Genomic DNA, 27,687 nt, shown 5'->3' with positions numbered 1-27,687 from the left:
ACCATCAAGAGATCAAATTCGTAGCATGCGGGTAAAGCTTTCCTCCTAAGCTGTGCATTCGCAGCCACCCTGAAGGTGTTCATTTTGTGGACAGAGTCTCTTGGGGTTGCCGGCTAAGCTCACTTGGGAAGTACAAGTGCCAGAGTTCCTTTCTGGGCACCATCAAGTGATCAAATTCGTAGCATGCGGGTAAAGCTTTCCTCCTAAGCTGTGCATTCGCAGCCAGCTTCAAGTTGTTGTTTTGTGGTTACACTCTGGTGTAGAGTCCGGCTAAGCTCACTTGGGAAGTAGAAGTGCCAGAGTTCCTTTCCCGGGCACCATCAAGATATCAAATTCGTAACATGCGGGTACTGCTTTCCTCCTCAGCTGTGCATTAACAGCCAGCTTGAAGGTGTTCATTTTGTGGATAGAGTCTCGTGAAGATGCCGGCTAAGCTCACTTGGGAAGTAGAAGTGCCAGAGTTCTTTTCCGGGGCACCATCAAGTGATCAAATTCGTAGCATGCGGGTAAAGCTTTCCTCCGCAGCTGTGCGTTCGCAGCCAGATTCAAGTTGTTGTTTTCTGGTTACACTCTGGTGGAGAGTCCGGCTAAGCTCACTTGAGAAGTCCAAGTGCCAGAGTTCCTTTCCGGGGCACCATGAAGAGATCAAATTCGTAGCATGCGGGTACCGCTTTCCTCCTAAGCTGTGCATTCGCAGCCAGCCTGAAGGTGTTCATTTTGTGTATAGAGTCTCGTGGAGATGCCGGCTAAGCTCACTTGGGAAGTACAAGTGCCAGAGTTCCTTTCCGGGGCACCATCAAGAGATGAAATTCGTAGCATGCGGGTGAAGCTTTCCTCCTAAGCTGTGCATTCGCAGCCAGCTTCAAGGTGTTGCTTTGTGGTAATACTCTCGTGGAGATGCCGAGTAAGCTCACTTGAGAAGTACAACTGACAGAGTTCCTTTCCGGGGCACCATCAAGAGATCAAATTCGTAGCATGCGGGTAAAGGTTTCCTCCCACGCTGTGCATTCGCAACCAGGTTCACGGTGTTCCTTTTGTGGTTGGCCACTCGAGGAGATGCCGGCTAAGCTCACTTGAGAAGTACAAGTGCCAGAGTTCCTTTCCTGGGACACCATGAAGAGATCAAATTCGTAGCATGCGGGTAAAGCTTTCCTCCTAAGCTGTGCATTCGCAGCCAGCTTCAAGTTGTTGTTTTGTGGTTACACTCTGGTGGAGAGTAAGGCTTTTCTCACTTAAGAAGTCCAAGTGCCAGAGTTCCTTTCCGGGGCACCATCAAGAGATCAAATTCGTAGCATGCGGGTACTGGTTTCCTCCTAAGCTGTGCATTCGCAGCCAGCTTGAAGGTGTCCATTTTGTGGATAGAGTCTCGTGAAGATGCCGGCTAAGCTCACTTGGGAAGTACAAGTGCCAGAGTTCCTTTCTGGGGCACAATCAAGTGATCAAATTCGTAGCATGCAGGTAAAGCTTTCCTCCTAAGCTGTGCATTCACAGCCAGCTTCAAGTTGTTGTTTTGTGGTTACACTCTGGTGTAGAGTCCGGCTAAGCTCACTTGGGAAGTACAAGTGCCAGAGTTCCTTTCCAGGGCACCATGAAGAGATCAAATTCGTAGCATGCGGGTACTGCTTTCCTCCTAAGCGGTGCATTCGCAGCCAGCTTGAAGGTGTTAATTTTGTGGATAGAGTCTCGTGAAGATGCCGGCTAAACTCACTTGGGAAGTACAAGTGCCAGAGTTCCTTTCCGGGGCACCATCAAGTGATCAAATTCGTACCATGCGGGTAAAGCTTTCCTCCAAAGCTGTGCATTCGCAGGCAGCTTCAAGTTGTTGTTTTGTGGTTACACTCTGGTGGAGAGTCCGGCTAAGCTCACTTGAGAAGTCCAAGTGCCAGAGTTCCTTTCCAGGGCACCATGAAGAGATCAAATTCGTAGCATGCGGGTACCGCTTTCCTCCTAAGCTGTGCATTCGCAGCCAGCCTGAAGGTGTTCATTTTGTGTATAGAGTCTCGTGGAGATGCCGGCTAAGCTCACTTCGGAAGTACAAGTGCCAGAGTTCCTTTCCGGAGCACCATCAAGAGATGAAATTCGTAGCATGCGGGTACAGCTTTCCTCCTAAGCTGTGCATTTGCAGCCACCCTGAAGGTGTTCATTTTGTGGATAGAGTCTCTTGGGGTGGCCGGCTAAGCTCACTTGGGTAGTACAAGTGCCAGAGTTCCTTTCCGGGGCACCATCAAGGGATCAAATTCGTAGCATGCGGGTACTGCTTTCCTCCTATGCTGTGCATTCGCAGCCAGCTTGAAGGTGTTCATTTTGTGGATAGAGTATCCTGAACATGCCGGCTAAGCTCACATGGGAAGTACAAGTGCCAGAGTTCCTTTCCGGGGCACCATCAAGTGATCAAATTCGTTGCATGCGGGTAAAGCTTTCCTCCTAAGCTGTGCATTCGCAGCCAGCTTCAAGTTGTTGTTTTTTGGTTACACTCTGGTGTAGAGTCCGGCTAAGCTCACTTGGGAAGTACAAGTGCCAGAGTTCCTTTCCCGGGCACCATGAAGAGATAAAATTCGTAGCATTCGGGTACTGCTTTCCTCCTAAGCTGTGCATTCACAGCCAGCCTGAAGGTGTTCATTTTGTGGATAGAGTCTCGTGGAGATGCCGGCTAAGCTCACTTGGGAAGTACAAGGGCCAGAGTTCCTTTCAGGGGCACCATCAAGAGATCAAATTCGTAGCATGCGGTTAAAGCTTTCCTCTTAAGCTGTGCATTCGCAGCCACCCTGAAGGTGTTCATTTTGTGGATAGAGTCTCTTGGGGTTGCCGGCTAAGCTCACTTGGGAAGTACAAGTGCCAGAGTTCCTTTCTGGGGAACCATCAAGTGATCAAATTCGTACCATGCGGGTATTGCTTTCCTCCTAAGCTGTGCATTCGCAGCCAGCTTGAAGGTGTCCATTTTGTGGATAGAGTCTCGTTAAGATGCCGGCTAAGCTCACTTGGGAAGTACAAGTGCCAGAGTTCCTTTCCGGGGCACCATCAAGAGATCAAATTCGTAGCATGCGGGTAAAGCTTTCCTCCTAAGCTGTGCATTCGCAGCCAGCTTCAAGTTGTTGTTTTGTGGTTACACTCTGGTGTAGAGTCCAGCTAAGCTCACTTGGGAAGTACAAGTGCCAGAGTTCCTTTCGCGGGCACCATGAAGAGATCAAATTCGTAGCATGCGGGTAATGCCTTCCTCCTAAGCTGTGCATTCACAGCCAGCCTGTAGGTGTTCATTTTGTTGATAGAGTCTCGTGGAGATGCCGGCTAAGCTCACTTGGGAAGTACAAGTACCAGAGTTCCTTTCCGGGCACCATCAAGTGATCAAATTCGTAGCATGAGGGTACAGCTTTCCTCCTAAGCTGTGCATTCGCAGCCACCCTGAAGGTGTTATTTTGTGGATAGGGTCTCCTGGGGTGGCCGGCTAAGCTCACTTGGGTAGTACAAGTGCCAGAGTTCCTTTACGGGGCAACATCAAGGGATCAAATTCGTAGCATGCGGGTACTGCTTTCCTCCTATGCTGTGCATTCGCAGCCAGCTTGAAGGTGTTCATTTTGTGGATAGAGTCTCGTGAACATGCCGGCTAAGCTCACTTGGGAAGTATAAGTGCCAGAGTTCCTTTCCGTGGCACCATCAAGTGATCAAATTCGTAGCATGCGGGTAAAGCTTTCCTCCTAAGCTGTGCATTCGCAGCCAGCTTCAAGTTGTTGTTTTGTGGTTACACTCTGGTGTAGAGTCCGGCTAAGCTCACTTGGGAAGTACAAGTGCCAGAGTTCCTTTCCCGGGCACCATGAAGAGATCAAATTCGTAGCATGCGGGTATTGCTTTCCTCCTAAGCTGTGCATTCGCAGCCAGCCTTAAGGTGTTCATTTTGTGGATAGAGTCTCATGGAGATCCCGGCTAAGCTCACTTGGGAAGTACAAGTGCCAGAGTTCCTTTCCGGGCACCATCAAGTGATCAAATTCGTAGCATGAGGGTAAAGCTTTCCTCCTAAGCTGTGCATTCGCAGCCACCCTGAATGTGTTCATTTTTTGGATAGAGTCTCTTCGGGTGGCCGGCTAAGCCTACTTGGGTAGTACAAGTGCCAGAGTTCCTTTCCGGGGCACCACCAAGGGATCAAATTCGTAGCATGCGGGTACTGCTTTCCTCCTATGCTGTGCATTCGCAGCCAGCTTGAAGGTGTTCATTTTGTTGATAGAGTCTCGTGAAGATGCCGGCTAAGCTCACTTGGGGAGTACAAGTGCCATTGTTCCTTTCCGGGGCACCATCAAGGGATCAAATTCGTAGCATGCGGGTACCTCTTTCCTCCTATGCTGTGCATTCGCAGCCAGCTTGAAGGTGTTCATTTTGTGGATAGAGTCTCGTGAAGATGCCGGCTAAGCTCACTTGGGAAGTAGAAGTGCCAGAGTTCCTTTCCGGGGCACCATCAAGTGATCAAATTCGTAGCATGCGGGTAAAGCTTTCCTCCGCAGCTGTGCATTCGCAGCCAGAGTCAAGTTGTTGTTTTGTGGTTACACTCTGGTGGAGAGTCCGGCTAAGCTCACTTGAGAAGTCCAAGTGCCAGAGTTCCTGTCCGGGGCACCATGAAGAGATCAAATTCGTAGCATGCGGGTACCGCTTTCCTCCTAAGCTGTGCATTCGCAGCCAGCCTGAAGGTGTTCATTTTGTGTATAGAGTCTCGTGGAGATGCCGGCTAAGCTCACTTGGGAAGTACAAGTGCCAGAGTTCCTTTCCGGGGCACCATCAAGAGATGAAATTCGTAGCATGCGGGTGAAGCTTTCCTCCTAAGCTGTGCATTCGCAGCCAGCTTCAAGGTGTTGCTTTTGTGGTAATACTCTCGTGGAGATGCCGACTAAGCTCACTTGAGAAGTACAACTGCCAGAGTTCCTTTCCGGGGCACCATCAAGAGATCAAATTCGTAGCATGCGGGTAAAGGTATTTCCTCCCACGCTGTGCATTCGCAGCCAGGTTCACGGTGTTTCTTTTGTGGTTGGACACTCGAGGAGATGCCGTCTAAGCTCACTTGAGAAGTACAAGTGCCAGAGTTCCTTTCCTGGGACACCATGAAGAGATCAAATTCGTATCATGCGGGTAAAGCTTTCCTCCTAAGCTGTGCATTCGCACCCAGCTTCAAGTTGTTGTTTTGTGGTTACACTCTGGTGGAGAGTCAGGCTTTTCTCACTTGAGAAGTCCAAGTGCCAGAGTTCCTTTCCGGGGCACCATCAAGTGATCAAATTCGTAGCATGCGGGTAAAGCTTTCCTCCGCAGCTGTGCGTTCGCAGCCAGATTCAAGTTGTTGTTTTCTGGTTACACTCTGGTGGAGAGTCCGGCTAAGCTCACTTGAGAAGTCCAAGTGCCAGAGTTCCTTTCCGGGGCACCATGAAGAGATCAAATTCGTAGCATGCGGGTACCGCTTTCCTCCTAAGCTGTGCATTCGCAGCCAGCCTGAAGGTGTTCATTTTGTGTATAGAGTCTCGTGGAGATGCCGGCTAAGCTCACTTGGGAAGTACAAGTGCCAGAGTTCCTTTCCGGGGCACCATCAAGAGATGAAATTCGTAGCATGCGGGTGAAGCTTTCCTCCTAAGCTGTGCATTCGCAGCCAGCTTCAAGGTGTTGCTTTGTGGTAATACTCTCGTGGAGATGCCGACTAAGCTCACTTGAGAAGTACAACTGACAGAGTTCCTTTCCGGGGCACCATCAAGAGATCAAATTCGTAGCATGCGGGTAAAGGTTTCCTCCCACGCTGTGCATTCGCAACCAGGTTCACGGTGTTCCTTTTGTGGTTGGCCACTCGAGGAGATGCCGGCTAAGCTCACTTGAGAAGTACAAGTGCCAGAGTTCCTTTCCTGGGACACCATGAAGAGATCAAATTCGTAGCATGCGGGTAAAGCTTTCCTCCTAAGCTGTGCATTCGCAGCCAGCTTCAAGTTGTTGTTTTGTGGTTACACTCTGGTGGAGAGTAAGGCTTTTCTCACTTAAGAAGTCCAAGTGCCAGAGTTCCTTTCCGGGGCACCATCAAGAGATCAAATTCGTAGCATGCGGGTACTGGTTTCCTCCTAAGCTGTGCATTCGCAGCCAGCTTGAAGGTGTCCATTTTGTGGATAGAGTCTCGTGAAGATGCCGGCTAAGCTCACTTGGGAAGTACAAGTGCCAGAGTTCCTTTCTGGGGCACAATCAAGTGATCAAATTCGTAGCATGCAGGTAAAGCTTTCCTCCTAAGCTGTGCATTCACAGCCAGCTTCAAGTTGTTGTTTTGTGGTTACACTCTGGTGTAGAGTCCGGCTAAGCTCACTTGGGAAGTACAAGTGCCAGAGTTCCTTTCCAGGGCACCATGAAGAGATCAAATTCGTAGCATGCGGGTACTGCTTTCCTCCTAAGCGGTGCATTCGCAGCCAGCTTGAAGGTGTTAATTTTGTGGATAGAGTCTCGTGAAGATGCCGGCTAAGCTCACTTGGGAAGTACAAGTGCCAGAGTTCCTTTCCGGGGCACCATCAAGTGATCAAATTCGTACCATGCGGGTAAAGCTTTCCTCCAAAGCTGTGCATTCGCAGGCAGCTTCAAGTTGTTGTTTTGTGGTTACACTCTGGTGGAGAGTCCGGCTAAGCTCACTTGAGAAGTCCAAGTGCCAGAGTTCCTTTCCAGGGCACCATGAAGAGATCAAATTCGTAGCATGCGGGTACCGCTTTCCTCCTAAGCTGTGCATTCGCAGCCAGCCTGAAGGTGTTCATTTTGTGTATAGAGTCTCGTGGAGATGCCGGCTAAGCTCACTTCGGAAGTACAAGTGCCAGAGTTCCTTTCCGGAGCACCATCAAGAGATGAAATTCGTAGCATGCGGGTACAGCTTTCCTCCTAAGCTGTGCATTTGCAGCCACCCTGAAGGTGTTCATTTTGTGGATAGAGTCTCTTGGGGTGGCCGGCTAAGCTCACTTGGGTAGTACAAGTGCCAGAGTTCCTTTCCGGGGCACCATCAAGGGATCAAATTCGTAGCATGCGGGTACTGCTTTCCTCCTATGCTGTGCATTCGCAGCCAGCTTGAAGGTGTTCATTTTGTGGATAGAGTATCCTGAACATGCCGGCTAAGCTCACATGGGAAGTACAAGTGCCAGAGTTCCTTTCCGGGGCACCATCAAGTGATCAAATTCGTTGCATGCGGGTAAAGCTTTCCTCCTAAGCTGTGCATTCGCAGCCAGCTTCAAGTTGTTGTTTTTTGGTTACACTCTGGTGTAGAGTCCGGCTAAGCTCACTTGGGAAGTACAAGTGCCAGAGTTCCTTTCCCGGGCACCATGAAGAGATAAAATTCGTAGCATTCGGGTACTGCTTTCCTCCTAAGCTGTGCATTCACAGCCAGCCTGAAGGTGTTCATTTTGTGGATAGAGTCTCGTGGAGATGCCGGCTAAGCTCACTTGGGAAGTACAAGGGCCAGAGTTCCTTTCAGGGGCACCATCAAGAGATCAAATTCGTAGCATGCGGTTAAAGCTTTCCTCTTAAGCTGTGCATTCGCAGCCACCCTGAAGGTGTTCATTTTGTGGATAGAGTCTCTTGGGGTTGCCGGCTAAGCTCACTTGGGAAGTACAAGTGCCAGAGTTCCTTTCTGGGGAACCATCAAGTGATCAAATTCGTACCATGCGGGTATTGCTTTCCTCCTAAGCTGTGCATTCGCAGCCAGCTTGAAGGTGTCCATTTTGTGGATAGAGTCTCGTTAAGATGCCGGCTAAGCTCACTTGGGAAGTACAAGTGCCAGAGTTCCTTTCCGGGGCACCATCAAGAGATCAAATTCGTAGCATGCGGGTAAAGCTTTCCTCCTAAGCTGTGCATTCGCAGCCAGCTTCAAGTTGTTGTTTTGTGGTTACACTCTGGTGTAGAGTCCAGCTAAGCTCACTTGGGAAGTACAAGTGCCAGAGTTCCTTTCGCGGGCACCATGAAGAGATCAAATTCGTAGCATGCGGGTAATGCCTTCCTCCTAAGCTGTGCATTCACAGCCAGCCTGTAGGTGTTCATTTTGTTGATAGAGTCTCGTGGAGATGCCGGCTAAGCTCACTTGGGAAGTACAAGTACCAGAGTTCCTTTCCGGGCACCATCAAGTGATCAAATTCGTAGCATGAGGGTACAGCTTTCCTCCTAAGCTGTGCATTCGCAGCCACCCTGAAGGTGTTATTTTGTGGATAGGGTCTCCTGGGGTGGCCGGCTAAGCTCACTTGGGTAGTACAAGTGCCAGAGTTCCTTTACGGGGCAACATCAAGGGATCAAATTCGTAGCATGCGGGTACTGCTTTCCTCCTATGCTGTGCATTCGCAGCCAGCTTGAAGGTGTTCATTTTGTGGATAGAGTCTCGTGAACATGCCGGCTAAGCTCACTTGGGAAGTATAAGTGCCAGAGTTCCTTTCCGTGGCACCATCAAGTGATCAAATTCGTAGCATGCGGGTAAAGCTTTCCTCCTAAGCTGTGCATTCGCAGCCAGCTTCAAGTTGTTGTTTTGTGGTTACACTCTGGTGTAGAGTCCGGCTAAGCTCACTTGGGAAGTACAAGTGCCAGAGTTCCTTTCCCGGGCACCATGAAGAGATCAAATTCGTAGCATGCGGGTATTGCTTTCCTCCTAAGCTGTGCATTCGCAGCCAGCCTTAAGGTGTTCATTTTGTGGATAGAGTCTCATGGAGATCCCGGCTAAGCTCACTTGGGAAGTACAAGTGCCAGAGTTCCTTTCCGGGCACCATCAAGTGATCAAATTCGTAGCATGAGGGTAAAGCTTTCCTCCTAAGCTGTGCATTCGCAGCCACCCTGAATGTGTTCATTTTTTGGATAGAGTCTCTTCGGGTGGCCGGCTAAGCCTACTTGGGTAGTACAAGTGCCAGAGTTCCTTTCCGGGGCACCACCAAGGGATCAAATTCGTAGCATGCGGGTACTGCTTTCCTCCTATGCTGTGCATTCGCAGCCAGCTTGAAGGTGTTCATTTTGTTGATAGAGTCTCGTGAAGATGCCGGCTAAGCTCACTTGGGGAGTACAAGTGCCATTGTTCCTTTCCGGGGCACCATCAAGGGATCAAATTCGTAGCATGCGGGTACCTCTTTCCTCCTATGCTGTGCATTCGCAGCCAGCTTGAAGGTGTTCATTTTGTGGATAGAGTCTCGTGAAGATGCCGGCTAAGCTCACTTGGGAAGTAGAAGTGCCAGAGTTCCTTTCCGGGGCACCATCAAGTGATCAAATTCGTAGCATGCGGGTAAAGCTTTCCTCCGCAGCTGTGCATTCGCAGCCAGAGTCAAGTTGTTGTTTTGTGGTTACACTCTGGTGGAGAGTCCGGCTAAGCTCACTTGAGAAGTCCAAGTGCCAGAGTTCCTGTCCGGGGCACCATGAAGAGATCAAATTCGTAGCATGCGGGTACCGCTTTCCTCCTAAGCTGTGCATTCGCAGCCAGCCTGAAGGTGTTCATTTTGTGTATAGAGTCTCGTGGAGATGCCGGCTAAGCTCACTTGGGAAGTACAAGTGCCAGAGTTCCTTTCCGGGGCACCATCAAGAGATGAAATTCGTAGCATGCGGGTGAAGCTTTCCTCCTAAGCTGTGCATTCGCAGCCAGCTTCAAGGTGTTGCTTTTGTGGTAATACTCTCGTGGAGATGCCGACTAAGCTCACTTGAGAAGTACAACTGCCAGAGTTCCTTTCCGGGGCACCATCAAGAGATCAAATTCGTAGCATGCGGGTAAAGGTATTTCCTCCCACGCTGTGCATTCGCAGCCAGGTTCACGGTGTTTCTTTTGTGGTTGGACACTCGAGGAGATGCCGTCTAAGCTCACTTGAGAAGTACAAGTGCCAGAGTTCCTTTCCTGGGACACCATGAAGAGATCAAATTCGTATCATGCGGGTAAAGCTTTCCTCCTAAGCTGTGCATTCGCACCCAGCTTCAAGTTGTTGTTTTGTGGTTACACTCTGGTGGAGAGTCAGGCTTTTCTCACTTGAGAAGTCCAAGTGCCAGAGTTCCTTTCCGGGGCACCATCAAGTGATCAAATTCGTAGCATGCGGGTAAAGCTTTCCTCCGCAGCTGTGCGTTCGCAGCCAGATTCAAGTTGTTGTTTTCTGGTTACACTCTGGTGGAGAGTCCGGCTAAGCTCACTTGAGAAGTCCAAGTGCCAGAGTTCCTTTCCGGGGCACCATGAAGAGATCAAATTCGTAGCATGCGGGTACCGCTTTCCTCCTAAGCTGTGCATTCGCAGCCAGCCTGAAGGTGTTCATTTTGTGTATAGAGTCTCGTGGAGATGCCGGCTAAGCTCACTTGGGAAGTACAAGTGCCAGAGTTCCTTTCCGGGGCACCATCAAGAGATGAAATTCGTAGCATGCGGGTGAAGCTTTCCTCCTAAGCTGTGCATTCGCAGCCAGCTTCAAGGTGTTGGTTTGTGGTAATACTCTCGTGGAGATGCCGAGTAAGCTCACTTGAGAAGTACAACTGACAGAGTTCCTTTCCGGGGCACCATCAAGAGATCAAATTCGTAGCATGCGGGTAAAGGTTTCCTCCCACGCTGTGCATTCGCAACCAGGTTCACGGTGTTCCTTTTGTGGTTGGCCACTCGAGGAGATGCCGGCTAAGCTCACTTGAGAAGTACAAGTGCCAGAGTTCCTTTCCTGGGACACCATGAAGAGATCAAATTCGTAGCATGCGGGTAAAGCTTTCCTCCTAAGCTGTGCATTCGCAGCCAGCTTCAAGTTGTTGTTTTGTGGTTACACTCTGGTGGAGAGTAAGGCTTTTCTCACTTAAGAAGTCCAAGTGCCAGAGTTCCTTTCCGGGGCACCATCAAGAGATCAAATTCGTAGCATGCGGGTACTGGTTTCCTCCTAAGCTGTGCATTCGCAGCCAGCTTGAAGGTGTCCATTTTGTGGATAGAGTCTCGTGAAGATGCCGGCTAAGCTCACTTGGGAAGTACAAGTGCCAGAGTTCCTTTCTGGGGCACAATCAAGTGATCAAATTCGTAGCATGCAGGTAAAGCTTTCCTCCTAAGCTGTGCATTCACAGCCAGCTTCAAGTTGTTGTTTTGTGGTTACACTCTGGTGTAGAGTCCGGCTAAGCTCACTTGGGAAGTACAAGTGCCAGAGTTCCTTTCCAGGGCACCATGAAGAGATCAAATTCGTAGCATGCGGGTACTGCTTTCCTCCTAAGCTGTGCATTCGCAGCCAGCTTGAAGGTGTTAATTTTGTGGATAGAGTCTCGTGAAGATGCCGGCTAAGCTCACTTGGGAAGTACAAGTGCCAGAGTTCCTTTCCGGGGCACCATCAAGTGATCAAATTCGTAGCATGCGGGTAAAGCTTTCCTCCTAAGCTGTGCATTCGCAGCCAGCTTCAAGTTGTTGTTTTGTGGTTACACTCTGGTGTAGAGTCCGGCTAAGCTCACTTGGGAAGTACAAGTGCCAGAGTTCCTTTCCCGGGCACCATCAAAAGATCAAATTCGTAGCATGTGGGTACTGCTGTCCACGTAAGCTGTGCATTCGCAGCCAGCCTGAAGGTGTTCATTTTGTGGATAGAGTCTCTTGGAGATGCCGGCTAAGCTCAGTTGGGAAGTACAAGTGCCAGAGTTCCTTTCCGGGCACCATCAAGAGATCAAATTCGTAGCATGCGGGTACAGCTTTCCTCCTAAGCTGTGCATTTGCAGCCACCCTGAAGGTGTTCATTTTGTGGATAGAGTCTCTTGGGGTGGCCGGCTAAGCTCACTTGGGTAGTACAAGTGCCAGAGTTCCTTTCCGGGGCACCATCAAGGGATCAAATTCGTAGCATGCGGGTACTGCTTTCCTCCTATGCTGTGCATTCGCAGCCAGCTTGAAGGTGTTCATTTTGTGGATAGAGTATCCTGAACATGCCGGCTAAGCTCACATGGGAAGTACAAGTGCCAGAGTTCCTTTCCGGGGCACCATCAAGTGATCAAATTCGTTGCATGCGGGTAAAGCTTTCCTCCTAAGCTGTGCATTCGCAGCCAGCTTCAAGTTGTTGTTTTTTGGTTACACTCTGGTGTAGAGTCCGGCTAAGCTCACTTGGGAAGTACAAGTGCCAGAGTTCCTTTCCCGGGCACCATGAAGAGATAAAATTCGTAGCATTCGGGTACTGCTTTCCTCCTAAGCTGTGCATTCACAGCCAGCCTGAAGGTGTTCATTTTGTGGATAGAGTCTCGTGGAGATGCCGGCTAAGCTCACTTGGGAAGTACAAGGGCCAGAGTTCCTTTCAGGGGCACCATCAAGAGATCAAATTCGTAGCATGCGGTTAAAGCTTTCCTCTTAAGCTGTGCATTCGCAGCCACCCTGAAGGTGTTCATTTTGTGGATAGAGTCTCTTGGGGTTGCCGGCTAAGCTCACTTGGGAAGTACAAGTGCCAGAGTTCCTTTCTGGGGAACCATCAAGTGATCAAATTCGTACCATGCGGGTATTGCTTTCCTCCTAAGCTGTGCATTCGCAGCCAGCTTGAAGGTGTCCATTTTGTGGATAGAGTCTCGTTAAGATGCCGGCTAAGCTCACTTGGGAAGTACAAGTGCCAGAGTTCCTTTCTGGGGCACCATCAAGAGATCAAATTCGTAGCATGCGGGTAAAGCTTTCCTCCTAAGCTGTGCATTCGCAGCCAGCTTCAAGTTGTTGTTTTGTGGTTACACTCTGGTGGAGAGTAAGGCTTTTCTCACTTAAGAAGTCCAAGTGCCAGAGTTCCTTTCCGGGGCACCATCAAGAGGTCAAATTCGTAGCATGCGGGTACTGGTTTCCTCCTAAGCTGTGCATTCGCAGCCAGCTTGAAGGTGTCCATTTTGTGGATAGAGTCTCGTGAAGATGCCGGCTAAGCTCACTTGGGAAGTACAAGTGCCAGAGTTCCTTTCTGGGGCACAATCAAGTGATCAAATTCGTAGCATGCAGGTAAAGCTTTCCTCCTAAGCTGTGCATTCACAGCCAGCTTCAAGTTGTTGTTTTGTGGTTACACTCTGGTGTAGAGTCCGGCTAAGCTCACTTGGGAAGTACAAGTGCCAGAGTTCCTTTCCAGGGCACCATGAAGAGATCAAATTCGTAGCATGCGGGTACTGCTTTCCTCCTAAGCTGTGCATTCGCAGCCAGCTTGAAGGTGTTAATTTTGTGGATAGAGTCTCGTGAAGATGCCGGCTAAGCTCACTTGGGAAGTACAAGTGCCAGAGTTCCTTTCCGGGGCACCATCAAGTGATCAAATTCGTAGCATGCGGGTAAAGCTTTCCTCCTAAGCTGTGCATTCGCAGCCAGCTTCAAGTTGTTGTTTTGTGGTTACACTCTGGTGTAGAGTCCGGCTAAGCTCACTTGGGAAGTACAAGTGCCAGAGTTCCTTTCCCGGGCACCATCAAAAGATCAAATTCGTAGCATGTGGGTACTGCTGTCCACGTAAGCTGTGCATTCGCAGCCAGCCTGAAGGTGTTCATTTTGTGGATAGAGTCTCTTGGAGATGCCGGCTAAGCTCAGTTGGGAAGTACAAGTGCCAGAGTTCCTTTCCGGGCACCATCAAGAGATCAAATTCGTAGCATGCGGGTACAGCTTTCCTCCTAAGCTGTGCATTTGCAGCCACCCTGAAGGTGTTCATTTTGTGGATAGAGTCTCTTGGGGTGGCCGGCTAAGCTCACTTGGGTAGTACAAGTGCCAGAGTTCCTTTCCGGGGCACCATCAAGGGATCAAATTCGTAGCATGCGGGTACTGCTTTCCTCCTATGCTGTGCATTCGCAGCCAGCTTGAAGGTGTTCATTTTGTGGATAGAGTATCCTGAACATGCCGGCTAAGCTCACATGGGAAGTACAAGTGCCAGAGTTCCTTTCCGGGGCACCATCAAGTGATCAAATTCGTTGCATGCGGGTAAAGCTTTCCTCCTAAGCTGTGCATTCGCAGCCAGCTTCAAGTTGTTGTTTTTTGGTTACACTCTGGTGTAGAGTCCGGCTAAGCTCACTTGGGAAGTACAAGTGCCAGAGTTCCTTTCCCGGGCACCATGAAGAGATAAAATTCGTAGCATTCGGGTACTGCTTTCCTCCTAAGCTGTGCATTCACAGCCAGCCTGAAGGTGTTCATTTTGTGGATAGAGTCTCGTGGAGATGCCGGCTAAGCTCACTTGGGAAGTACAAGGGCCAGAGTTCCTTTCAGGGGCACCATCAAGAGATCAAATTCGTAGCATGCGGTTAAAGCTTTCCTCTTAAGCTGTGCATTCGCAGCCACCCTGAAGGTGTTCATTTTGTGGATAGAGTCTCTTGGGGTTGCCGGCTAAGCTCACTTGGGAAGTACAAGTGCCAGAGTTCCTTTCTGGGGAACCATCAAGTGATCAAATTCGTACCATGCGGGTATTGCTTTCCTCCTAAGCTGTGCATTCGCAGCCAGCTTGAAGGTGTCCATTTTGTGGATAGAGTCTCGTTAAGATGCCGGCTAAGCTCACTTGGGAAGTACAAGTGCCAGAGTTCCTTTCCGGGGCACCATCAAGAGATCAAATTCGTAGCATGCGGGTAAAGCTTTCCTCCTAAGCTGTGCATTCGCAGCCAGCTTCAAGTTGTTGTTTTGTGGTTACACTCTGGTGTAGAGTCCGGCTAAGCTCACTTGGGAAGTACAAGTGCCAGAGTTCCTTTCGCGGGCACCCTGAAGAGATCAAATTCGTAGCATGCGGGTAATGCCTTCCTCCTAAGCTGTGCATTCACAGCCAGCCTGAAGGTGTTCATTTTGTTGATAGAGTCTCGTGGAGATGCCGGCTAAGCTCACTTGGGAAGTACAAGTCCCAGAGTTCCTTTCCGGGCACCATCAAGTGATCAAATTCGTAGCATGAGGGTAAAGCTTTCCTCCTAAGCTGTGCATTCGCAGCCACCCTGAAGGTGTTATTTTTTGGATAGGGTCTCCTGGGGTGGCCGGCTAAGCTCACTTGGGTAGTACAAGTGCCAGAGTTCCTTTACGGGGCAACATCAAGGGATCAAATTCGTAGCATGCGGGTACTGCTTTCCTCCTATGCTGTGCATTCGCAGCCAGCTTGAAGGTGTTCATTTTGTGGATAGAGTCTCGTGAACATGCCGGCTAAGCTCACTTGGGAAGTATAAGTGCCAGAGTTCCTTTCCGGGGCACCATCAAGTGATCAAATTCGTAGCATGCGGGTAAAGCTTTCCTCCTAAGCTGTGCATTCGCAGCCAGCTTCAAGTTGTTGTTTTGTGGTTACACTCTGGTGTAGAGTCCGGCTAAGCTCACTTGGGAAGTACAAGTGCCAGAGTTCCTTTCCAGGGCACCATGAAGAGATAAAATTCGTAGCATGCGGGTACTGCTTTCCTCCTAAGCTGTGCATTCGCAGCCAGCCTGAAGGTGTTTATTTTGTGGATAGAGTCTCTTGGAGATGCCGGCTAAGCTCACTTGGGAAGTACAAGTGCCAGAGTTCCTTTCCGGGGCACCATCAAGAGATCAAATTCGTAGCATGCGGGTAAAGCTTTCCTCCTAAGCTGTGCATTCGCAGCCACCCTGAAGGTGTTCATTTTGTGGATAGAGTCTCTTGGGGTTGCCAGCTAAGCTCACTTGGGAAGTACAAGTGCCTGAGTTCCTTTCTGGGGCACCATCAAATGATCATATTCGTACCATGCGAGTACTGCTTTCCTCCTAAGGTGTGCTTTCGCAGCCAGCTTGAAGGTGTCCATTTTGTGGATAGAGTCTCGTGAACATGCCGGCTAAGCTCACTTGGGAAGTACAAGTGCCAGAGTTCCTTTCCGGGGCACCATCAAGTGATCAAATTCGTAGAATGCGGGTAAAGCTTTCCTCCTAAGCTGTGCATTCGCAGACAGCTTCAAGTTGTTGTTTTGTGGTTACACTCTGTTGTAGAGTCCGGCTAAGCTCACTTGGGAAGTACAAGTGCCAGAGTTCCTTTCCGGGCACCATCAAGTGATCAAATTCGTAGCATGAGGGTAAAGCTTTCCTCCTAAGCTGTGCATTCGCAGCCACCCTGAAGGTGTTCATTTTTTGGATAGAGTCTCTTCGGGTGGCCGGCTAAGCTCACTTGGGTAGTACAAGTGCCAGAGTTCCTTTCCGGGGCACCATCAAGGGATCAAATTCGTAGCATGCGGGTACTGCTTTCCTCCTATGCTGTGCATTCGCAGCCAGCTTGAAGGTGTTCATTTTGTTGATAGAGTCTCGTGAAGATGCCGGCTAAGCTCACTTGGGGAGTACAAGTGCCATTGTTCCTTTCCGGGGCACCATCAAGGGATCAAATTCGTAGCATGCGGGTACCTCTTTCCTCCTATGCTGTGCATTCGCAGCCAGCTTGAAGGTGTTCATTTTGTGGATAGAGTCTCGTGAAGATGCCGGCTAAGCTCACTTGGGAAGTAGAAGTGCCAGAGTTCCTTTCCGGGGCACCATCAAGTGATCAAATTCGTAGCATGCGGGTAAAGGTTTCCTCCGCAGCTGTGCGTTCGCAGCCAGATTCAAGTTGTTGTTTTCTGGTTACACTCTGGTGGAGAGTCCGGCTAAGCTCACTTGAGAAGTCCAAGTGCCAGAGTTCCTTTCCGGGGCACCATGAAGAGATCAAATTCGTAGCATGCGGGTACCGCTTTCCTCCTAAGCTGTGCATTCGCAGCCAGCCTGAAGGTGTTCATTTTCTGTATAGAGTCTCGTGGAGATGCCGGCTAAGCTCACTTGGGAAGTACAAGTGCCAGAGTTCCTTTCCGGGGCACCATCAAGAGATGAAATTCGTAGCATGCGGGTGAAGCTTTCCTCCTAAGCTGTGCATTCGCAGCCAGCTTCAAGGTGTTGGTTTGTGGTAATACTCTCGTGGAGATGCCGACTAAGCTCACTTGAGAAGTACAACTGACAGAGTTCCTTTCCGGGGCACCATCAAGAGATCAAATTCGTAGCATGCGGGTAAAGGTTTCCTCCCACGCTGTGCATTCGCAACCAGGTTCACGGTGTTCCTTTTGTGGTTGGCCACTCGAGGAGATGCCGGCTAAGCTCACTTGAGAAGTACAAGTGCCAGAGTTCCTTTCCTGGGACACCATGAAGAGATCAAATTCGTAGCATGCGGGTAAAGCTTTCCTCCTAAGCTGTGCATTCGCAGCCAGCTTCAAGTTGTTGTTTTGTGGTTACACTCTGGTGGAGAGTAAGGCTTTTCTCACTTAAGAAGTCCAAGTGCCAGAGTTCCTTTCCGGGGCACCATCAAGAGATCAAATTCGTAGCATGCGGGTACTGGTTTCCTCCTAAGCTGTGCATTCGCAGCCAGCTTGAAGGTGTCCATTTTGTGGATAGAGTCTCGTGAAGATGCCGGCTAAGCTCACTTGGGAAGTACAAGTGCCAGAGTTCCTTTCTGGGGCACAATCAAGTAATCAAATTCGTAGCATGCAGGTAAAGCTTTCCTCCTAAGCTGTGCATTCACAGCCAGCTTCAAGTTGTTGTTTTGTGGTTACACTCTGGTGTAGAGTCCGGCTAAGCTCACTTGGGAAGTACAAGTGCCAGAGTTCCTTTCCAGGGCACCATGAAGAGATCAAATTCGTAGCATGCGGGTACTGCTTTCCTCCTAAGCTGTGCATTCGCAGCCAGCTTGAAGGTGTTAATTTTGTGGATAGAGTCTCCTGAAGATGCCGGCTAAGCTCACTTGGGAAGTACAAGTGCCAGAGTTCCTTTCCGGGGCACCATCAAGTGATCAAATTCGTAGCATGCGGGTAAAGCTTTCCTCCTAAGCTGTGCATTCGCAGCCAGCTTCAAGTTGTTGTTTTGTGGTTACACTCTGGTGTAGAGTCCGGCTAAGCTCACTTGGGAAGTACAAGTGCCAGAGTTCCTTTCCCGGGCACCATCAAAAGATCAAATTCGTAGCATGTGGGTACTGCTGTCCACGTAAGCTGTGCATTCGCAGCCAGCCTGAAGGTGTTCATTTTGTGGATAGAGTCTCTTGGAGATGCCGGCTAAGCTCAGTTGGGAAGTACAAGTGCCAGAGTTCCTTTCCGGGCACCATCAAGAGATCAAATTCGTAGCATGCGGGTACAGCTTTCCTCCTAAGCTGTGCATTTGCAGGCACCCTGAAGGTGTTCATTTTGTGGATAGAGTCTCTTGGGGTGGCCGGCTAAGCTCACTTGGGTAGTACAAGTGCCAGAGTTCCTTTCCGGGGCACCATCAAGGGATCAAATTCGTAGCATGCGGGTACTGCTTTCCTCCTATGCTGTGCATTCGCAGCCAGCTTGAAGGTGTTCATTTTGTGGATAGAGTATCCTGAACATGCCGGCTAAGCTCACATGGGAAGTACAAGTGCCAGAGTTCCTTTCCGGGGCACCATCAAGTGATCAAATTCGTTGCATGCGGGTAAAGCTTTCCTCCTAAGCTGTGCATTCGCAGCCAGCTTCAAGTTGTTGTTTTTTGGTTACACTCTGGTGTAGAGTCCGGCTAAGCTCACTTGGGAAGTACAAGTGCCAGAGTTCCTTTCCCGGGCACCATGAAGAGATAAAATTCGTAGCATTCGGGTACTGCTTTCCTCCTAAGCTGTGCATTCACAGCCAGCCTGAAGGTGTTCATTTTGTGGATAGAGTCTCGTGGAGATGCCGGCTAAGCTCACTTGGGAAGTACAAGGGCCAGAGTTCCTTTCAGGGGCACCATCAAGAGATCAAATTCGTAGCATGCGGTTAAAGCTTTCCTCTTAAGCTGTGCATTCGCAGCCACCCTGAAGGTGTTCATTTTGTGGATAGAGTCTCTTGGGGTTGCCGGCTAAGCTCACTTGGGAAGTACAAGTGCCAGAGTTCCTTTCTGGGGAACCATCAAGTGATCAAATTCGTACCATGCGGGTATTGCTTTCCTCCTAAGCTGTGCATTCGCAGCCAGCTTGAAGGTGTCCATTTTGTGGATAGAGTCTCGTTAAGATGCCGGCTAAGCTCACTTGGGAAGTACAAGTGCCAGAGTTCCTTTCCGGGGCACCATCAAGAGATCAAATTCGTAGCATGCGGGTAAAGCTTTCCTCCTAAGCTGTGCATTCGCAGCCAGCTTCAAGTTGTTGTTTTGTGGTTACACTCTGGTGTAGAGTCCAGCTAAGCTCACTTGGGAAGTACAAGTGCCAGAGTTCCTTTCGCGGGCACCATGAAGAGATCAAATTCGTAGCATGCGGGTAATGCCTTCCTCCTAAGCTGTGCATTCGCAGCCAGCTTGAAGGTGTCCATTTTGTGGATAGAGTCTCGTGAAGATGCCGGCTAAGCTCACTTGGGAAGTACAAGTGCCAGAGTTCCTTTCTGGGGCACAATCAAGTGATCAAATTCGTAGCATGCAGGTAAAGCTTTCCTCCTAAGCTGTGCATTCACAGCCAGCTTCAAGTTGTTGTTTTGTGGTTACACTCTGGTGTAGAGTCCGGCTAAGCTCACTTGGGAAGTACAAGTGCCAGAGTTCCTTTCCAGGGCACCATGAAGAGATCAAATTCGTAGCATGCGGGTACTGGTTTCCTCCTAAGCTGTGCATTCGCAGCCAGCTTGAAGGTGTTAATTTTGTGGATAGAGTCTCGTGAAGATGCCGGCTAAGCTCACTTGGGAAGTACAAGTGCCAGAGTTCCTTTCCGGGGCACCATCAAGTGATCAAATTCGTAGCATGCGGGTAAAGCTTTCCTCCTAAGCTGTGCATTCGCAGCCAGCTTCAAGTTGTTGTTTTGTGGTTACACTCTGGTGTAGAGTCCGGCTAAGCTCACTTGGGAAGTACAAGTGCCAGAGTTCCTTTCCCGGGCACCATCAAAAGATCAAATTCGTAGCATGTGGGTACTGCTGTCCACGTAAGCTGTGCATTCGAAGCCAGCCTGAAGGTGTTCATTTTGTGGATAGAGTCTCTTGGAGATGCCGGCTAAGCTCAGTTGGGAAGTACAAGTGCCAGAGTTCCTTTCCGGGCACCATCAAGAGATCAAATTCGTAGCATGCGGGTACAGCTTTCCTCCTAAGCTGTGCATTTGCAGCCACCCTGAAGGTGTTCATTTTGTGGATAGAGTCTCTTGGGGTGGCCGGCTAAGCTCACTTGGGTAGTACAAGTGCCAGAGTTCCTTTCCGGGGCACCATCAAGGGATCAAATTCGTAGCATGCGGGTACTGCTTTCCTCCTATGCTGTGCATTCGCAGCCAGCTTGAAGGTGTTCATTTTGTGGATAGAGTATCCTGAACATGCCAGCTAAGCTCACATGGGAAGTACAAGTGCCAGAGTTCCTTTCCGGGGCACCATCAAGTGATCAAATTCGTTGCATGCGGGTAAAGCTTTCCTCCTAAGCTGTGCATTCGCAGCCAGCTTCAAGTTGTTGTTTTTTGGTTACACTCTGGTGTAGAGTCCGGCTAAGCTCACTTGGGAAGTACAAGTGCCAGAGTTCCTTTCCCGGGCACCATGAAGAGATAAAATTCGTAGCATTCGGGTACTGCTTTCCTCCTAAGCTGTGCATTCACAGCCAGCCTGAAGGTGTTCATTTTGTGGATAGAGTCTCGTGGAGATGCCGGCTAAGCTCACTTGGGAAGTACAAGGGCCAGAGTTCCTTTCAGGGGCACCATCAAGAGATCAAATTCGTAGCATGCGGTTAAAGCTTTCCTCTTAAGCTGTGCATTCGCAGCCACCCTGAAGGTGTTCATTTTGTGGATAGAGTCTCTTGGGGTTGCCGGCTAAGCTCACTTGGGAAGTACAAGTGCCAGAGTTCCTTTCTGGGGAACCATCAAGTGATCAAATTCGTACCATGCGGGTATTGCTTTCCTCCTAAGCTGTGCATTCGCAGCCAGCTTGAAGGTGTCCATTTTGTGGATAGAGTCTCGTTAAGATGCCGGCTAAGCTCACTTGGGAAGTACAAGTGCCAGAGTTCCTTTCCGGGGCACCATCAAGAGATCAAATTCGTAGCATGCGGGTAAAGCTTTCCTCCTAAGCTGTGCATTCGCAGCCAGCTTCAAGTTGTTGTTTTGTGGTTACACTCTGGTGTAGAGTCCAGCTAAGCTCACTTGGGAAGTACAAGTGCCAGAGTTCCTTTCGCGGGCACCATGAAGAGATCAAATTCGTAGCATGCGGGTAATGCCTTCCTCCTAAGCTGTGCATTCACAGCCAGCCTGTAGGTGTTCATTTTGTTGATAGAGTTTCGTGGAGATGCCGGCTAAGCTCACTTGGGAAGTACAAGTCCCAGAGTTCCTTTCCGGGCACCATCAAGTGATCAAATTCGTAGCATGAGGGTAAAGCTTTCCTCCTAAGCTGTGCATTCGCAGCCACCCTGAAGGTGTTATTTTGTGGATAGGGTCTCCTGGGGTGGCCGGCTAAGCTCACTTGGGTAGTACAAGTGCCAGAGTTCCTTTACGGGGCAACATCAAGGGATCAAATTCGTAGCATGCGGGTACTGCTTTCCTCCTATGCTGTGCATTCGCAGCCAGCTTGAAGGTGTTCATTTTGTGGATAGAGTCTCGTGAACATGCCGGCTAAGCTCACTTGGGAAGTATAAGTGCCAGAGTTCCTTTCCGTGGCACCATCAAGTGATCAAATTCGTAGCATGCGGGTAAAGCTTTCCTCCTAAGCTGTGCATTCGCAGCCAGCTTCAAGTTGTTGTTTTGTGGTTACACTCTGGTGTAGAGTCCGGCTAAGCTCACTTGGGAAGTACAAGTGCCAGAGTTCCTTTCCAGGGCACCATGAAGAGATAAAATTCGTAGCATGCGGGTACTGCTTTCCTCCTAAGCTGTGCATTCGCAGCCAGCCTGAAGGTGTTTATTTTGTGGATAGAGTCTCTTGGAGATGCCGGCTAAGCTCACTTGGGAAGTACAAGTGCCAGAGTTCCTTTCCGGGGCACCATCAAGAGATCAAATTCGTAGCATGCGGGTAAAGCTTTCCTCCTAAGCTGTGCATTCGCAGCCACCCTGAAGGTGTTCATTTTGTGGATAGAGTCTCTTGGGGTTGCCAGCTAAGCTCACTTGGGAAGTACAAGTGCCAGAGTTCCTTTCTGGGGCACCATCAAATGATCATATTCGTACCATGTGAGTACTGCTTTCCTCCTAAGGTGTGCTTTCGCAGCCAGCTTGAAGGTGTCCATTTTGTGGATAGAGTCTCGTGAACATGCCGGCTAAGCTCACTTGGGAAGTACAAGTGCCAGAGTTCCTTTCCGGGGCACCATCAAGTGATCAAATTCGTAGAATGCGGGTAAAGCTTTCCTCCTAAGCAGTGCATTCGCAGACAGCTTCAAGTTGTTGTTTTGTGGTTACACTCTGTTGTAGAGTCCGGCTAAGCTCACTTGGGAAGTACAAGTGCCAGAGTTCCTTTCCCGGGCACCATGAAGAGATCAAATTCGTAGCATGCGGGTATTGCTTTCCTCCTAAGCTGTGCATTCGCAGCCAGCCTTAAGGTGTTCATTTTGTGGATAGAGTCTCATGGAGATCCCGGCTAAGCTCACTTGGGTAGTACAAGTGCCAGAGTTCCTTTCCAGGCACCATCAAGTGATCAAATTCGTAGCATGAGGGTAAAGCTTTCCTCCTAAGCTGTGCATTCGCAGCCACCCTGAAGGTGTTCATTTTTTGGATAGAGTCTCTTCGGGTGGCCGGCTAAGCTCACTTGGGTAGTACAAGTGCCAGAGTTCCTTTCCGGGGCACCATCAAGGGATCAAATTCGTAGCATGCGGGTACTGCTTTCCTCCTATGCTGTGCATTCGCAGCCAGCTTGAAGGTGTTCATTTTGTTGATAGAGTCTCGTGAAGATGCCGGCTAAGCTCACTTGGGGAGTACAAGTGCCATTGTTCCTTTCCGGGGCACCATCAAGGGATCAAATTCGTAGCATGCGGGTACCTCTTTCCTCCTATGCTGTGCATTCGCAGCCAGCTTGAAGGTGTTCATTTTGTGGATAGAGTCTCGTGAAGATGCCGGCTAAGCTCACTTGGGAAGTAGAAGTGCCAGAGTTCCTTTCCGGGGCACCATCAAGTGATCAAATTCGTAGCATGCGGGTAAAGCTTTCCTCCGCAGCTGTGCATTCGCAGCCAGAGTCAAGTTGTTGTTTTGTGGTTACACTCTGGTGGAGAGTCCGGCTAAGCTCACTTGAGAAGTCCAAGTGCCAGAGTTCCTGTCCGGGGCACCATGAAGAGATCAAATTCGTAGCATGCGGGTACCGCTTTCCTCCTAAGCTGTGCATTCGCAGCCAGCCTGAAGGTGTTCATTTTGTGTATAGAGTCTCGTGGAGATGCCGGCTAAGCTCACTTGGGAAGTACAAGTGCCAGAGTTCCTTTCCGGGGCACCATCAAGAGATGAAATTCGTAGCATGCGGGTGAAGCTTTCCTCCTAAGCTGTGCATTCGCAGCCAGCTTCAAGGTGTTGCTTTTGTGGTAATACTCTCGTGGAGATGCCGACTAAGCTCACTTGAGAAGTACAACTGCCAGAGTTCCTTTCCGGGGCACCATCAAGAGATCAAATTCGTAGCATGCGGGTAAAGGTATTTCCTCCCACGCTGTGCATTCGCAGCCAGGTTCACGGTGTTTCTTTTGTGGTTGGACACTCGAGGAGATGCCGGCTAAGCTCACTTGAGAAGTACAAGTGCCAGAGTTCCTTTCCTGGGACACCATGAAGAGATCAAATTCGTATCATGCGGGTAAAGCTTTCCTCCTAAGCTGTGCATTCGCACCCAGCTTCAAGTTGTTGTTTTGTGGTTACACTCTGGTGGAGAGTCAGGCTTTTCTCACTTGAGAAGTCCAAGTGCCAGAGTTCCTTTCCGGGGCACCATCAAGAGATCAAATTCGTAGCATGCAGGTAAAGCTTTCCTCCTAAGCTGTGCATTCGCAGCCAGCTTCAAGGTGTTGCTTTTGTGGTTATACTCTCGTGGAGATGCCGACTAAGCTCACTTGAGAAGTACAAGTGCCAGAGTTCCTTTCCCGGGCACCATGAAGAGATCAAATTCGTAGCATGCGGTTACTGCTTTCCTCCTAAGCTGTGCATTCGCAGCCAGCTTGAAGGTGTCCATTTTGTGGATAGAGTCTCGTGAAGATGCCGGCTAAGCTCACTTGGGAAGTACAATTGCCAGAGTTCCTTTCTGGGGCACCATCAAGTGATCAAATTCGTAGCATGCAGGTAAAGCTTTCCTCCTAAGCTGTGCATTCGCAGCCAACTTCAAGTTGTTGTTTTCTGGTTACACTCTGGTTTAGAGTCCGGCTAAGCTCACTTGGGAAGTACAAGTGCCAGAGTTCCTTTCTCGGGCACCATGAAGAGATAAATTTCGTAGCATGCGGGTACTGCTTTCCTCCTATGCTGTGCTTTCGCAGCCAGCTTGAAGGTGTTAATTTTGTGGATAGAGCCTCGTGAAGATCCCGGCTAAGCTCACTTGGGAAGTACAATTGCCAGAGTTCCTTTCTGGGGCACCATCAAGTGATCAAATTCGTAGCATGCGGGTAAATCTTTCCTCCTAAGCTGTGCATTCGCAGCCAGCTTCAAGTTGTGGTTTTGTGGTTACACTCTGGTGTAGAGTCCCGCTAAGCTCACTTGGGAAATACAAGTGCCAGAGTTCCTTTCTCGGGCACAATGAAGAGATAAATTTCGTAGCATGCGGGTACTGCTTTCCTCCTAAGCTGTGCATTCGCAGCCACCCTGAAGGTGTTCATTTTGTGGAGAGAGTCTCTTGGAGATGCCGGCTAAGCTCACTTGGGAAGTACAAGTGCCAGAGTTCCTTTCCGGGCACCATAAATAGATCAAATTCTTAGCATGCGGGTACAGCTTTCTTCCTAAGGTGTGCATTTGCAGCCACCCTGAAGGTGTTATTTTGTGGATAGAGTCTCTTGGGGTGGCCGGCTAAGCTCACTTGGGAAGTACAAGTGCCAGAGTTCCTTTCCGGGCCAACATCAAGGGATCAAATTCGTAGCATGTGGGTACTGCTTTCCTCCTATGCTGTGCATTCGCAGCCAGCTTCAAGTTATTGTTTTGTGGTTACACTCTGGTGTAGAGTCCCGCTAAGCTCACTTGGGAAGTACAAGTGCCATAGTTCCTTTCCCGGGCACCATGAAGAGATCAAATTCGTAGCATGCGGGTACTGCTTTCCTCCTAAGCTGTGCATTCGCAGCCAGCCTGAAGGTGTTCATTTTGTGGATAGAGTCTCATGGATATCCCGGCTAATCTCACTTGGGAAGTACAAGTGCCAGAGTTCCTTTCCGGGCACCATCAAGTGATCAAATTCGTAGCATGAGGGTAAAGCTTTCCTCCTAAGCTGTGCATTCGCAGCCACCCTGAAGGTGTTCATTTTGTGGATAGAGTCTCCTGGGGTGGCCGGCTAAGATCACTTGGGTAGTACAAGTGCCAGAGTTCCTTTCCGGAGCACCATCAAGGGATCAAATTCGTAGCATGCGGGTACTGCTTTCCTCCTATGCTGTGCATTCGCAGCCAGCTTGAAGGTGTTCATTTTGTGGATAGAGTCTCGTGAAGATGCCGGCTAAGGTCACTTGGGAAGTACAAGTGCTAGAGTTCCTTTCCGGGGCACAATCAAGGGATCAAATTCGTAGCATGCGGGTAAAGCTTTCCTCCGCAGCTGTGCGTTCGCAGCCAGATTCAAGTTGTTGTTTTGTGGTTACACTCTGGTGGAGAGTCCGGCAAAGCTCACTTAAGAAGTCCAAGTGCCAGAGTTCCTTTCCGGGGCACCATGAAGAGATCAAATTCGTAGCATGCGTGTACCGCTTTCCTCCTAAGCTGTGCATAAGCAGCCAGCCTGAAGGTGTTCATTTTGTGTATAGAGTCTCGTGGAGATGCCGGCTAAGCTCACTTGGGAAGTACAAGTGCCAGAGTTCCTTTCCGGGGCATCATCAAGTGATCAAATTCGTAGCATGCGGGTGAAGCTTTCCTCCTAAGCTGTGCATTCGCAGCCAGCTTCAACGTGTTGCTTTTGTGGTAATAGACTCGTGGAGATGCCGACTAAGATCACTTGAGAAGTACAACTGACAGAGTTCCTTTCCGGGGCACCATCAAGAGATCAAATTCGTAGCATGCGGGTAAAGTTTTCCTCCCACGCTGTGCATTCGTAGCCAGCCTGAAGGTGTTCACTTTGTGGATAGAGTCTCATGGAGATCCCGGCTAAGCTCACTTGGGAAGTGTAAGTGCCATAGTTCCTTTCCGGGCACCATCAAGTGATCAAATTCGTAGCATGAGGGTAAAGCTTTCCTCCTAAGCTGTGCATTCGCAGCCACCCTGAAGGTGTTCATTTTGTGGATAGAGTCTCTTGGGGTGGCCGGCTAAGCTCACTTGGGAAGTACAAGTGCCAGAGTTCCTTTCCGGGGCACCATCAAGGGATCAAATTCGTAGCATGCGGGTACTGCTTTCCTCTTATGCTGTGCATTCGCAGCCAGCTGGAAGGTGTTCATTTTGTGGATAGAGTCTCGTGAAGATGCCGGCTAAGCTCACTTGGGAAGAACAAGTGCCAGAGTTCCTTTCCGGGGCACCATCAAGGGATCAAATTCGTAGCATGCGGGTACTGCTTTCCTCCTAAGCTGTGCATTCGCAGGCAGCTTGAAGGTGTCCATTTTGTGGAGAGAGTCTCGTGAAGATGCCGGCTAAGCTCACTTGGGAAGTTCAAGTGCCAGAGTTCCTTTCCGGGGCACCATCAAGTGATCAAATTCATACCATGCGGGTAAAGCTTTCCTCCTAAGCTGTGCATTTGCAGCCAGCTTCAAGTTGTTGTTTTGTGGTTACACTCTGGTGTAGAGTCCGGCTAAGCTCACTTGGGAAGTACAAGTGCCAGAGTTCCTTTCCCGGGCACCATCAAGAGATCAAATTCGTAGCATATGGGTACTGCTTTCCTCCTCAGCTGTGCATTAACAGCCAGCTTGAAGGTGTTCATTCTGTGGATAGAGTCTCGTGAAGATGCCGGCTAAGCTCACTTGGGAAGTACAAGTGCCAGAGTTCCTTTCCGGGGCACCATCAAGTGATCAAATTCGTAGCATGCGGGTAAAGCTTTCCTCCGCAGCTGTGCGTTCGCAGCCAGATTCAAGTTGTTGTTTTCTGGTTACACTGTGGTGCAGAGTCCGGCTAAGCTCACTTGAGAAGTCCAAGTGCCAGAGTTCCTTTCCGGGGCACCATGAAGAGATCAAATTCGTAGCATGCGGGTACCGCTTTCCTCCTAAGCTGTGCATTCGCAGCCAGCCTGAAGGTGTTCATTTTGTGTATAGAGTCTCGTGGAGATGCCGGCTAAGCTCACTTGGGAAGTACAAGTGCCAGAGTTCCTTTCCGGGGCACCATCAAGAGATGAAATTCGTAGCATGCGGGTGAAGCTTTCCTCCTAAGCTGTGCATTCGCAGCCAGCTTCAAGGTGTTGGTTTGTGGTAATACTCTCGTGGAGATGCCGACTAAGCTCACTTGAGAAGTACAACTGACAGAGTTCCTTTCCGGGGCACCATCAAGAGATCAAATTCGTAGCATGCGGGTAAAGGTTTCCTCCCACGCTGTGCATTCGCAACCAGGTTCACGGTGTTCCTTTTGTGGTTGGCCACTCGAGGAGATGCCGGCTAAGCTCACTTGAGAAGTACAAGTGCCAGAGTTCCTTTCCTGGGACACCATGAAGAGATCAAATTCGTAGCATGCGGGTAAAGCTTTCCTCCTAAGCTGTGCATTCGCAGCCAGCTTCAAGTTGTTGTTTTGTGGTTACACTCTGGTGGAGAGTAAGGCTTTTCTCACTTAAGAAGTCCAAGTGCCAGAGTTCCTTTCCGGGGCACCATCAAGAGATCAAATTCGTAGCATGCGGGTAAAGCTTTCCTCCTAAGCTGTGCATTCGCAGCCAGCTTCAAGTTGTTGTTTT

The sequence above is a fragment of the Kogia breviceps genome, chromosome 9 (genome assembly GCF_026419965.1).
Source record: "Kogia breviceps isolate mKogBre1 chromosome 9, mKogBre1 haplotype 1, whole genome shotgun sequence".
NCBI lineage: Eukaryota > Metazoa > Chordata > Mammalia > Artiodactyla > Physeteridae > Kogia > Kogia breviceps.
The sequence above is the reverse complement of the archived record's forward strand: the minus strand, read 5'-3'. Positions refer to the sequence as shown.